Genomic DNA, 15,073 nt, shown 5'->3' on the forward strand with positions numbered 1-15,073 from the left:
TGACAGTTCTTATGGTTTCCATCTTTGCAATCAAGTTGAAAGTCTCCTTATAGTCTAAGCCATATCGATATGCATATCCCTTTGCAACCAGCTAAGCTTTATACCTTTCCAATGAACCATCCACCTTACATTTCACTTTATAAACCCACTTACAAATAATGGGTGTTTTTCCTTCAAGAAAACTAACCAAATCCCATGTTTCATTTTCAGCCAGTGCTATGTATTCTTCATCCATGGTAGCACACCAAGTTTTGTATGCAACAACTACCTCACTGAATTTAGTAGGTTCTTTGTATCCCATCACTTTTGTCATATATGCATAATGTTGAGCTGAATACCCATTGTATGTTAGTCTATCAACTAGTTTCTTGACCCTTTTTTACCTTCTGAATTGCAGTTCACTATATGATTTCCTCTCATACGCTAACCCATACCTACTTTGTCTTGCACCAGGTCTCATAACTGATGGTATGCCCAATTCACTATTAAGACTATCAGTGCCAGGTGACTCATATCCAGCTGTTATAAGTGGGCTAGTTGCATCATCAAACATCTCTCTCTTTTCATTTACCTAATCTCCCCCTCACAGACATATCCATGTTAGTGGATGTAGAAATATGACTGCAGTAGTCATCCTGTCTAAGGACTAACAGTAGAAGAACCATCACTTATAGGTCCAGTCATGGTAGCACTAGTAGTTGAAGGATAATTTTTAGCATGAGTAAGGCTGACTAGTCCATAAAAAACCACTTCATTTGGACCGCCATACCATGATGCCAACTCATCAAACACTATATTCCTACTAATCAAGGTCTCTCGAGTAGACAGATTATAACACTTATAGGCCTTTCTATCCTTTGCATAGCCAAGAAAAACACTTTTTATAGCTTTCTAATCTAATTTCCTCCTCTTTTCATTAGGTACATGCACATAAGAAATGCAATCAAACACTTTGAAGTGATTAATATTAGGCTTGTGACCATATAACTTCTCATGCAGTGTCAAATCATGAATTCCAATTGTAGGTATTCTGTTCAGTACATAAACAACATTGACAACTACTTCAACCCAATAAGCATTTGGCAAGTTCTTTTCATTGAGCATTTCCTTGGCAGGTTCCATAAGTACATGATTCTTTCTCTCTACCACACCATTCTAATGTGGTTGCATGTGAGCTGCCATTTTATGCCATATTTTGCCAAGTACCTATCAAACTCTCTAGAGACATATTCTCCACCTCCATTAGATCTCAGATATGAGATATAACATCCAAACTCATTTTCAACGTGTCTTAAAATCCTTGAATACGTCAAGCACCTCATCCTTGTGCTTTAGGGTATACAGCCATGTGTACTTGTTGAAATCATTGATAAATGACACATAATACGTAGCAACACCAAAAGATGCATTATGGGAAAGACCCCATATATCTGAATGTATCAATTGCAAAGATCTCAAATTGTTTCTAACATGTCTCATGAATGGAAACCTTGATTGTTTCCCAAACTGACAAGTAGAGCAAACATGTCCAAGATCAGTATACTTGAACTTTGGCAAGCTAAGTATAACCTCTTTTTGCTGCATATTTTTTAGCCTCTTGAGTATTCACATGACCAATGCATTTGTGCCACATTTCTACATCTCTAACTACTCCATTATCATGGGCAAACATGGTTGCTCTCTCAACTCAGGTATAGATGCATCCAAAGTAAACATTATACCATCTCTCTTACCTTTGACAATCAATTTGCAACCATTTCTATATTCCTCAATAAAGCAATCGTCTCTATTGAATCTAACTTGCAGATTCTATTCTGCCATTTTTCCAATCAATAATAAATTCTTAGTAATAGAAGGCACATGTAGTACATCATATAGACTATTCTTTTTTCCATTAGGCCATGATTAACGAAACCACACCTATATGTTGAATATCATGTTTTGTGTCATCACTAGTCCATACATGTCCATAGAAACTTGTTGTCATCTCATCAAACCACTCACCATGCGGAGTTATATGATTGGATGATCTTGAGTCTACATACCAATTTTCATCCTTGCCTTGCTTAGATGTATTCTCAGGAACAAGCTGCATAGAAAACAGCCTATCTTGCTCATCATCCTAAGTACCATTGGAAGATGCATAATTTTCATATTGTTTATCTTTTGTTTTCATATCTTCTTGCTTTTTATGATAGTTTGTTGCTAAATGCCCATATCTTCCACAATAATGACATTCTTTATCCATGTTAGACTGCTCATGTGACTGCCAAGAGCCACCTTTGCCTCTAGGTGATCTCTCTCTACCTCTAAAGGCTCCTGGTCCTCATTGTCCTTGCACATTCGTTCTTTTCTATGCATTCTATTGCTATTTTCCATAGGTATTCCGAGCTTATCCATGACCTCAAAAAGCTCCACAAGCTCTACCACCTCTATCTCGCTGACTAGAGTAAAAGATAGTATCTCTACTCTGAGAGATACTTGAACTTGTATTGAGACCAAGTTTGTCTTCCTCATGTAGCAGCAACGCAAGTAATTCATCCTAGTTAGGGGGATCTACTCTCATAGAAATCGAAGTATCAAAAGCTTTATACTCCTTACCTAGTCCATTCAATGTAACAACAATCATGTTATCCTTTGAGACTTTAGAACCAATAGTAGCAAGCTTATCTACTATGGTATTTATCTCTATCGTATAGGCTTCTCCTATCATTTTTGGACATGTTATTAAAGTGCTACTTCAACTATATCTTTCCAGCATGAGGAACATTACCATAATTCTTCATGAGAATATCCCAAGCATCCTTTGGGGGTTGAAAGCTTAGTAATTTGCATGAACATCGCATCAAAAATGCATAAAGAGAACCAATGTAATACTTTGATCGCTCTTTTTGACCATTGTCGATGAGCTCTCCACTGATCATAAGTCAGATTCAGTTTAGGCAGTTTGGGTTCTGCTTTAGCTCTTGTACATAAATCCCAATAGCCTTTGCAAATCAAGAAATTTTGCATCCTAAACTTCTATAGAGAAATTTTTTTGTTATCAAGCTTCTCTCCCACAATTTGAGTGATATTGTCAATGCCTTGAGCATTTTCCATATTTTCAAATAAGGTATCCAATGCTATATGAAATCTATAAATGCTTGACTCCCTACAGTTCATGAACAGATTTCCTGCAGTTCAGGAATAGTGTTCCTATAGTTCAGAAATAGACTTCTTGCAGTTCATGAATAGTTTCCAATAGTTCAAGTATAATTTCTTAACAACCTACTTAATGTAAACTATATTCCAGCAATGAAAAAACACAGTCACCTAAGCATAAACCAAGCTTAAATCAGTTCAAAACATTCTATGGTAGTGGCAAAACATCCAACAACAAACTATGTCCATACAAGCATCAATAGATGCATAGAACTCATGCTGACATTCTGTGGACTTTCGCATAGTTTATGACAAGCAAGCAACGTTGGTGAGTGAAAATGAGTGACCACAGACATGATGCTTCATGAAGTCAAGTAAGGTAACACATGCAAATATCCTTTTTTTGTCTTTCTAACATGTACCCGTAGTAGGAGTCGGGTTGATAAATGGAAATCCCAAGTGGTATCATGCATGTTTGTTGAGATATTTTAGTTTTGAGACATGTGCTTCATGCAAGAAGAGAAGAAAATGTGTTCTCATTTCGGATTTTGAGTCCCCGAGTGGAATTTTACGTGGCAAGGTGCACATTTTCCATTTAGCAATTAGGGGAAAGCAAGGGGCAACTTGAAAATTAAGGGAAAAAATGAAAACGTGAGCAGTTCTTTTGGGGAAAAAGAGAAGAGATACATTTGACACAACTAGAGAGAGAGAGAGAGAGAGAGGAGGAGGAGGGAGAAGAAGAATCTTACAGATTGAAGAAGGGAGAAATCTAAAGTTTAGAAGAAGAAGAACAAATTGTCAAAAGAAAGAGACCGTGAAGTTGAAGTTATTGGAGCTGAGGAGCAGGACGGCAGAGCTACTGAAGTCAATGGGCTGATGTGAGTTCTCAGTTTTTAGATCATGGTAGTAAGAGTCTTCCTTTTGTCTTGTTTTCTTCTATTGCTTTGTGGGGCAGAGAGTTTGCATATCAGTTCTAGTGTATGGATATGAGTGAAAGACAGTAGAGGGATGTTCTTCTTCATGATGAGAGTGATGTTTGTTAGTTGTTGAGTGAGGCTTCCCGTCGGTAGAGAAGAATGGAGGTGAAGGGTCTCTACATTTGAAACTGGGTATGAGGCACAAAATATGTATTATGAGCAAGTGTTGAATACATGGGTTCAAGTTAGTGGAAATTTGAAAGGATTTGTAGTCAAGAAAATAATAGATCAGGGTTTATAAAGTTCAAAGCTCCCGCAACTCTTCATCAATGCAAGATTGTACTTTTGGAACAGAGAAGTTGTGTTTGCTGTGTATAGAGCATGCATGAATTTATGACTACAGACTATGCAGAGCTATTTAAGGGCAACAAATAAAGGAATTTGACTCTGATTGTTTTAAAGAATTATAGATTGGAAAGAGAGCTACAACTGTCCTTTTTAAAGCTTGGCGTGGTTAGAAAGTTATGAACTATTCTATGTAATGCCTCATGAGGCAATTTTGTGCTCTATGAGAAAACATGTGAATTCAGTAGTATCTACGTCACCAACTTGGTTTCCCATGAAAGTCATCATGATTTTACATTGCTATATTAGTGTAAACTCAATTTTGATACAGTAATGGAATGTCCACAATACTGAAATGCTTGTAGTAGTTGAATGGGCATGAAAATTTGCCTTATAAAGCTTTGATTGCATGTGTATTTAGTTTGTATTTATGTGTGCTCTAACAAAAGAAGAACAAAGAGGGTCTACAATTGATTTTGTACTACTTGAAGCAATCACGCTTTATGGAGCAGGTTGCTGTGTGGGGTTGCCATCCCTAAAAAATAGAAGTTGTGTGAATCTGAAAGCTCATGTTGTTAGAGTTTCTACCATGGTCGTTTCAGTACCAAAACCCGAAATAATGAAAAATACGCGGTAATGACATTTTTACAAAGAAAATGGCTCCTTTTTCGCATTTGATGAGGTTAGCAATGTTCATATGGGCTAAAAATTGATGGACATGTTGTTTGCTGTTGTTTTTAGTCTTTCATAATAAGAAAATCAGAAAATATACACTTAAAGTGTGGAAAATAAATGGAAAAAACCCAAAAAGCATGATTTTTAGAGGAAAAATGGGGTTTTTGGGCTTAAAATGGGAAAATCATGAAACAAAACACCAATAAAATCCACATGTTTGCTGTTTAAAGATTGAAGAGCCACAGCTTTGAAATAATGCTAATTTTCTTCCATTTTTATTGATAATAAATAAGAAAAAATAAGGAAAAATAAGAAAATGTACCTTTTAAAAGGGAGAAAAATAGGAAATGGACAAGGAAAATTATGGATGTGTCCGTGGGTGTATAATGAGGATAAAGCATGAGGGTTTACCTCAGATTATCCCCATTTATATGTTTTTGTGAGTATTTACTTCTTATTTCGTGCGAAATACACATAAAGTCACCCCTTTACCTATCATCGCAAGCAAAACCTTGAATGGTAGGGGAGGAGGGAAGTTTGAGTGTTGAAATATAATACAAAATCTGATGTATTTTCTACATTATTCATATAGGATGACATTAAGTTAAATAAAGGGAAGTACATCACGAGTGTAAGGCTCTGTGTCTTCTCTCATCTCAATAATTATGCATTAGTATATGTAAACATGAAAAGAATGGGTTTGCACAATGCATGAGGCTGTTTTTCGATTGTTTGAGCACTTAATCATATACACATTTGCATCAAGCATCGTTAAATGGTATCAATTACAAGCTCCTGGGATGCATAGCACTTGGTTTCTCTAGGACTTGACCCATGTGGAGAGAGTGAGCAACCCGGTTGTAGGTCTAGACAGTGGGTCAAAGGGGATAGATAAGTGAGGATAAGTGCATTCCTAGAACGTTAAATATATTGGCACCAAGAGGGGAGTTTGTTTTGAATGTGTCTATGTGTGGAAGTAGTGCATCGAGGGGCCAATCCCCAAGATGTAGGAGAGTTGTGGTAGGGCCACGGCAATCAGCCGATGTGGGGTGTCCTTGTGTGTGTAATATGTGGCATTTGTTGCTAATATATGTATAATCTCCCTGTGAGGAGACAGGAAAGGGAACATTCGTTGGACTACAGACTATAAACGCACAGTGATTAGTGTTTAGGATAGTGTATCCCTCGATAGATGCTCCTGGCCTGCGAGGCCGTGAGGTGGGGTTGTCTATTGAGAGCATGAGGTCTAGCTAGTGCCTTAGCCAATGCTAGCCCATTTTAGGTCCCATCACAAAGGAACATACAATTGAGGTTGGATCAATCAAGAGGTATTGCTGTGCATGCATTTTAGTGGACCTCTAAGAAATAGATGGGAAAACTCTGAATGCTTTAATTGCAAGGAGAGAGGTTATATTGCTCCTGATTGCCCTTATCCAAGAAGAACCGGAGGGGAGATGTCTCCCATACCACAAGGGAATGCTAGGCAAGATGCTAGACCTCAACAGGAACAAAGGCCACTTGAGTCATCTAGGAAACATTTGGAAAAACCTAATGAAGGCACATCAGGTATGAATTTGATCGAAACCAGCATGTCTGATGATGGGGAAATGTAGATGTGTTTGCTAACAAGAGAGTCAGAGAGAGGGATACTGAAACTGAAACTCAAAGGGAAGCAATGATTAAAAAAGGAAAACGGGTTGTAGAGACAATCCAAAAACCAGCAAGAAAGCTAGACCGCGAAGGAAAATTCAAACGGGGGACTTTGCTTTGGGAGTCAATCAATTTTCTTACAACCTGCTTGAAGACTTAAAAGGTAAAAAGGATGATGCTACATATGGTCAATTGCTACAGATGAATTCATGTCTGAGGAGGCAATGGCATGGTTTGGTTAGCATCAGGAAAGAAAAAACCCAAACTGGGCATGTTGGAGTGGTATACCTATAAAATTTGAAAGGCATTATACCTGTCATGGATGCATGGATACATGGAAGGAAAATTGATCAAGTTTATGTTGATGGTGGTGCATGAGTTTGTGTAATCATTGAAGAAGCAATGCTACAAATGCATCTTAAAATGACTGGGAAGTCGTTGTTTAAGGTTAAAATGGAAAATAGCTCAAAAGTGAAATGTTTGGGAGTCATTGAGAACTTGTAAATCAACATTGGAGGTCGAAGAGCATGTTTGGATTTCCATGTTATGCCTACAAAATTGGGGAATATCCTCTCATTTTGGGAGGTTGATTGGTATGAGATCCAGACAAGACTGGTATATAGGTCAATTGGAACCCTATCTAGAGAAGCTAGTTCATAAGAGGGTGATCTTTGACATGAAAACAAGGTCCGCCATTCAAAATGGACATGAAACTGATGTTGGAGGTGATAAAAGTAGTGATTCAGAAAATTCCAACCTTGATGAGGAAGATAGAGAATGGGAAGCTAGCCTACTCTCTAAGATGTTGACCTCTTTGGATTGTCAATCCAGGGTTCAAAAAGAGAGGAAGAAGTTGTAAATATTGCTACAGAAAGTACAAGCTTCATGCAGGAAACATGTGATCAGCAACTTGAAATGAATGTTGGACTTCCTAAGCTTATGAATATGCTGGGAAATGACTTGACTAATGATGAAAGAGATGAATATTCAACCATTTTTCATAAATACCCAAAATTGTTTGCTACATAATATCACCAAAATTGAGGGGTACTAACAACATTATGCACCATATCAAATTGAAAGAAGGGTATAAACCAGTCGCTCAAAAACTTAGGAGACTTGGTACAATTCAGGAAAATGTACTTAAAGCTGATATTCATAAGTTGCTTGATGCTGAATTTATCTATCCTATTGATGATGCAGAGTGGGTGTCTCCTGTTGTAATTAGACCAAAGAAGAATGGAAAGTGGAGAGTATGTGTTGATTTTAAGCCTCTTAATGCAGCTACTAAGAGGGACTACTATCCTCTTCCATTTCAGGATGACACCTTGAATCAAGTGGCTGGTCATGAATTTTACAGCGTATGCGATGGATACTGTGGATATTTCCAAATCAGAATAGCGGAAGAAGATAAGAAGAAAACAACATTCATTACCCCATGGGGATGCTTCTATTATAGAGTGATGCCTTTTGGTCAGATGAATGCATACACCAGCTTTTCAAGATGGGTTAGTGTCAAGAATCACGTGGTGGAGGGACCTACTTAAGATGCTGCGCCGAACACACATAGAATACACAAGGAGAAGCTCACTCAAGAGACAAGAAGAGAGATGGAGGCCAAAACGTTTTCTTGCTGGTTTCTTCTTCTTCTTCCACACACTTTACAATGTACACAAAGTATATATAAGATACAACATAAAGAAAAGTGGCCTACTAAGTCAAACAATGCATAACCGACTACACTAGTCGACTGGCGCTATAACTATGCTAGTTATAAATAGGTGTAATAACCTTAATATAATAAGTAATGAGTCAGTGGCCATGTGAGGGTCATAATGATCACCGATGTGCTAAGTGTAGACGTGTGGACCCATCTAACCAGGCAGTCCATCATCAAAGTCTGCATGTGTTGAGCTTGTCATCTCAACACTCCCCCTCAAGCTCAACTGTATCTTTGCAACTCCAAGTAAGCTTTGAAACTTTTGAAGCTTCTTTGTACCCAATGCCTCCGTAAAGATGTCAGCTATCTGATCTTGTGTGCTGACATACACCAAGTCAATCTCACCTGCTAGTACCTTCTCTCTCACAAAGTGGTAGTGTACCTCAATATATTTTGTCCTGGCATGGAACACAGGGTTCCTAGCCAACCGTATACTGCTCATGTTGTCACAATAAATGACAACTGGACCTTTCACCTGCACATCCAAATCAACCATTAAATTTTGTAGCCATACTACCTCACATGCTGCAATTCTATCTCATCCCCAACATCAGCACTCAACTTTACATTCTGCTCCAACGGGACTGAAAGTGGTTTGCATGTTGTCATACCATACTTAGACAACATATCCAAGCCATACTGTCTTTGGGACAGCCATATACCATCATCACATCTGATCACCTCAATGCCAAGGAAAAACCTTAGCTCACCTAAATCCTTCATCTCAAACGTCTTCTTCAAAAAATCCTTAACTTCAACAATCCCACTATCATTATCACCTGTAAGAATCAAGTCATCCACATAGATGACTATGATGACCAAACCTGCATCTCCCTTTCTCACATAAAGTGAGTGATCAGCATCAGAAACATAAAAACCAATATTGACAAGATACTCTCTGATCTTGTCAGACCATGCTCTAGGTGCTTGCTTGAACCCATATAGCGCCTTCTTCAACCTGCACATATACGTGGGATGCTCTAAATCTTCATAACCTGCTGGCTGATCCATATACACTTCTTCCTACAAATCACCATGCAAGAAGGCATTCTTCATATCCATTTGCTGCAACCTCCAACCTTTGGCTGCTGCCTGCCAAAGCAATCACACATCTGACAGTTGCCATCCTAGCAACTGGACTGAAGGTTTCATCATAATCTATGCCATATGTCTAGGCATAGCCTTTTGCAACCAGCCTAGTTTTGTACCTACTAATAGAACCATCTGCATTGTGCTTAATCTTATAAACCCACTTACATCCAATAGCTTTCTTTCCCTTCGGCAATGATACTAGATCTCAAGTCTTATTGGCCTCTAATGCAACCATCTCCTCATCCATTGCTGCATCCCAATGAGCATGACCAACAGCCACCTCAAAACATGTGGGCTCAACATCCTCAATTAGTTTCACCATATAAGCATGATGGTGAGCTGCATAACCTTCAAAACCAAATCTTTTAATAGGGTATCTAACCCTGTTAGATCTGCGTACCACTGGATCATTGAATGGAGCCTTTACATTATTATGAGCTCTTTGTACACTTGGTATCTTGACAGAAGGAATACCAAGCTCATCATCTAAGCTCTCTGAGCCACTGGAGTCTCCATCAAGAACTGCATCAATGCCATCTGACACTTTATTCTTTCCTTTGTCTTTACATGTAGTGCTACTAGATGCACCTGAAGATGTAGAGGTACTCCTTAGTCTCCCAGACCAAGGACTACCAGATGATGTCTTTGGTCCACTAAGAGTCTGTGATTCTTGCTTTTCAGCCTGCACATGAGTGTCATGATTATCATCATCATCCAATGCATCACCACTAGATGCATACCAACTGCTCATTTCATCAAAGATGACATCCCTCCTCACTCTGAACTTACATGTGACAGGGTTATAACAGCGATACCCTTTCTGATCTAAAGAGTATCCAATAAAGACACACTTTTCAGCCTTTGGATCTAGTTTCTTCCGCAACTCATTTGGCACATGAACATACGCAATGCAGCTAAACACTTTCAAGTGTGATACATTAGGCTTCTTGCCAGTAAAACATTCTTCAGGAGTCATACCATGAACTGCAGCTGTGGGAGTTCAGTTCATAATATAAATAGCAGTATGAACAGCCTCAGACCAAAAATGCTTAGGCATATTCTTTTCAGCCATCAAGGCACGTGCAACTTCTGCAATATGCCTGTTTTTCCTTTCTGCAACCCCATTTTGCTGTGGGGTATACCTGCATGTGAACTGTCTCTTTATCCCATGAGACCTCAGAAAATCACTGAACTCATTCGAGAGGTACTCTCCCCCTCCATCTGACCTCAAGCACTTTACTTTCAAGCATATTTCTCTTTCAACTACAGCCTTGAAAGTTTTAAAGTGCTCAAACGCTTCACTCTTTTCTTTCATAAAATATACCCACAACTTCCTAGAACAATCATCAATGAATGTGACAAAGTATGAACTGCCTCCAAGAGATACATTTTGTATAGGCCCCCAAATGTTTGTATGCACAACATCAAGGATATTTCTGCTTACATCTCTGTCATGTGAAAAGGGTTGTCTTGCTTGCTTACCAAACTAACATGCTTCGCATACCTTATGAAATTCTACAACTCTAAATGTAGGCAAACCTGTAACCAACCCTTTGGACTGCATTAATTTCAGCCTTTGCATATTTGCATGTCCAATGCGTTTGTGCCAAATTTCAATATCTACAACAACACCTTTTCCTTTAGCATACATAGCAGCATTCATAGTAGGAATTCCAGCATCCAGAGTAAGCATACATCCAACTCTACTTCCCTTTGCTACCAACCTACACTTGTCATTGAAGTATTCTACAAAGCAGCATTTTGCATTAAATCTGACTTGCAGCCCTTGCTCTACCACTTGACCGACTGACACCAAGTTCTTTGTAATAGATGGCACATGTAATACATCTGAAAGACTCTTTGTCTTACCATCATGCAAGGACAAGGGAACTTTTCCAATGTGTGAAATTTGGTGGCATGAATCATCACCCGTCTGCACATAACCTGCATTTTGCAAATCTTGCATCTCTCCAAACCATTCTGCATGGCTGGTCATATGATTGGATGCACCTGAATCAACATACCAAACATCATCATGTGTTCCCTTTCCTGTAACAACATTCAGCATATGCTGCATAACAAACAGACGTTCATTTTTGTCTTCATTCTATCGTGAAGACGATTCCTTGCTACAACTTACCACTCCGAATATCATCTTTCTTAGCATAACATTGGACTGCAATATGACCTGTTTTGCCACAGTAGTGACACACAATACCAGAGTTGTTAGAATCTCTGTTCTACCATCCACCTCTTCCTCTAAAGCTCCCCCTGCCTCTAAAGTTACCACGACCTCCTGAAACCTGCATATCACCAAATTGCTGATTCAATCAGTTTTGCTGGTTGTCACTACCATGTCCTATACCACGGCCTCTTGAAGAGAACCTGCCACGTCCCCTTCCTGAACTAGAGTAGAAAGCTTGGACCTGTTCACCACTTCTTTCAGATGTCTCACTCTGCATGTTGATCTCTTCAGTGATCATAAGGGAGACCAACTCATCGAAATCTGGAAATGGCTTTCTGACATATACGGAAGTTACAAAAGACTTCCAAGCCTTTTCATTGTTAAGTCCACCCAAGGTAGACGACACCAAATCATCATCATCAGACATTGCATCAATTGCTGCCAATGCATCTGCAATGCTTCTTACCTTCAGTGCATACTCATTGATAGACATCTTCCCTTTCTTTAATGTATTCAACTCTTGCTTGAGTTGAATCTTTCGTGCCTTTGTATTTACAGAAAACATACTTTCAAGTATGGTCCAAGCTGCATATGAATTCTCTGCATTTCTAATGTGTCCCAGTATATTATTGTCAATTATTGCATACAACCAATACATTACCTCTTTATCTTTTGCATTCCATTCCTTCCATGCCTTTGTCTCTAGTTGAAGGATCACTCACCTTCGGCTCCTTTTCTTCACCTGAAACAAACTCGTAGAGGTCTTTTCCAATAAGGAAGTTCATGACATGGAACTTCCATGATGGGTAGTTGTTCTTGTCGAGCTTCTCAATGATGGGGCTTCCACTATTCTCTGCCATTATCACAAAACTAATACCAAACAACAAGCAAATCTTCTACAACCTTTGACCTGTAGTGCACAGCAATATACCAGATAGCCTTTTTCACTGTCTGCTTAACAATACATGCAATCTGCAACCTGTTTCCAGATAAACCTTATGTTTGCTTCCTGCAAACACCTCAAGAATTACAAATTTGCAATCTGTAACTTGCGCATCCACTTTTGGTCAAAACCGCCGAAATCACAGTGTACCTTGAAATTGTTGTCTGCAACCTTGCGGCTCTAAAACAGGGCCTGAAACGGCCTCAAATGGCCAAAATAACTGCGGGAAAACCCTAAAGGGCATATCTGTAGAATATACAGCGCTCTTCACGCACACCAAATCTTACTGCAATCTGAGATTTTTATTGGACCCTGCTTCCGATGCCTCCACAGGCACTATCCAAGAGAGAGAGTGGAAGAATGGGAGAGCTTCTTACCCGTGGCTTGCTTGCTCGAACCTTGCTTCTTCTCCTTTGCTTCAACCTTCAAAATTAGCCTCTCTCAGTGGCACGGCTCTGATACTATGTCAAGAATCACGTGGTGGAGGGACTTGCTCAAGATGTTGCACCGAACACACACACAATACACAAGGAGAAGCTCACTCAAGAGACAAGAAGAGATATGGAGGCCAAAACGTTTTCTTTCTAGTTTCTTCTTCTTCTTCCACACACTTTACAATGTACACAAAGTATAGATAAGATACAACATAAAGAAAAGTGGCCTATTAAGTCAAACAATGCATAACCGACTACATTAGTCGACTGAAGTGCTATAACTATGCCAGCTGTAAATAGGTGTAACAACCTGAATATAATAAGTAATGAGTCAGTGGCCATGTGAGGGTCATAATAACCACCGACGTGCTAAGTGTAGACGTGTGGACCCATCTAACCAGGCGGTCCATCATCAAAGTCTACATGTGTTGAGCTTGTCATCTCAACAATTAGTTGGATATTTTCCCCTTTCATTGGGAAATCTTTGTGGGTACTTATGGATGAATTTTGTGTGTACAACTCAAGGGCATTACACTCTCAAAAACTTGATGAAGTTTTTTGCAGACTTGATGAGGATGGTGGTCAGTTGATCCCTGATAAATGTAAAATATCAAGAACTAGAGTGATACTCTTGGGTTATGAAGTGTCTGCTAATGGTATTTCACCTAAGCCTAGTAAGGTTGAGGCTTTACTTCTTATGGATTCTCCAAAAACTGTAAAAGAACTTATGAGATTTGTTCAAAAGTTGAGTGTCTATCAAGGTCATTCCATATGCTAGCTGAAAATGTATATCCTTTACAGAAAGAAACTCAAAGAGATCCTTTAGTCTGGGTGCAAGTTGAAGAGGATGCATTTTGCAAATTAAAGAGAAGTCAAGCACTTTGCCAGTTCTTATGTCTCCAAACTGGGATGAACCTTTCTTCATTAGTATCAATGTTGGGAAAAATGCAGTGGGAGCCATTTTAATGCAGAAGGGAAAAAGGGATGTCTTATATGAGGCCAGTGTTTTATGTAAGCAAATCCATTAGAGTGAGTGAAAATGCTTGGATGGAAGAAGAATAGTATATGCCGAAAATCATACTTGATTCAAAAACCATTTGTAGTACTTACTGGTTCCCAGTTGGTTCCACAGGTTTTGGGATCTGCTTAAAATGCTCCAAGAGTTACTAAGTGGCTGCTAGCTTTGCAAGAATTTGAATTTACATGTTTGAAGGAGGATACTATAAGATCTAGCTTAGCTGATATCTTGACTTATAAAGAACCTCATTAAAGTGCAACTATTATAAGACAGAAGCTGATTCTGCATCCACAAATTCATAAGGAGATGAAGGATAAAGATGCTACCTTGTTTTTTTATGGCAGTTTACAGAAGAGTGCTGAAAAAGGGAGGATTAGGTTTTGTCATTATGGATGCTGAAAATTGAGAAGTCTTTTGTGGAAGGCAAGAGAGTAAAGAGATACAAAGCAACAATGAAGCTAAATATGTGAGTTTACATGCTGGCCTAAAATAGTGTATCCAGGTGTGGGATACAAGAAGATAGTTGCAAAAGGAGATGCTATGTTGGTGGTCAGGCAGGTTCAAAATGTTTGGAAAGTCAACAAAGACATTTTGAAGGACTGGCTCTTTAAGATAAAATTCCTCATGAGGCAACTACAAAAATTTGAAATTTGGCATATTGAGTTGTGTATATCGGTGACATAAATACACAACGGTCACCCTGGCGTATCACGAGTGGAGCTCGATATCTCAACACTCCCCCTCGAGCTCAATCCCAATTCCTGCACACCAAGCAGGTCTCTGAACTTGCGCAGCTTCTCTGCGCCCAATGCCTTCGTGAATATGTCAGCTACCTGATCCTCTGTGCTGACATAAACTAGATCAATAAGACCTAGTAAAACCCTCTCTCGCACATAGTGATAATGCACCTCAATGTGCTTTGTTCTAGCATGATAGACTGGGTTATTTGCCAA

The sequence above is a fragment of the Lygodium microphyllum genome, chromosome 25, assembly GCF_053477565.2.
Source record: "Lygodium microphyllum isolate KBCC chromosome 25, Lygodium_microphyllum_v1.1.10, whole genome shotgun sequence".
NCBI lineage: Eukaryota > Viridiplantae > Streptophyta > Polypodiopsida > Schizaeales > Lygodiaceae > Lygodium > Lygodium microphyllum.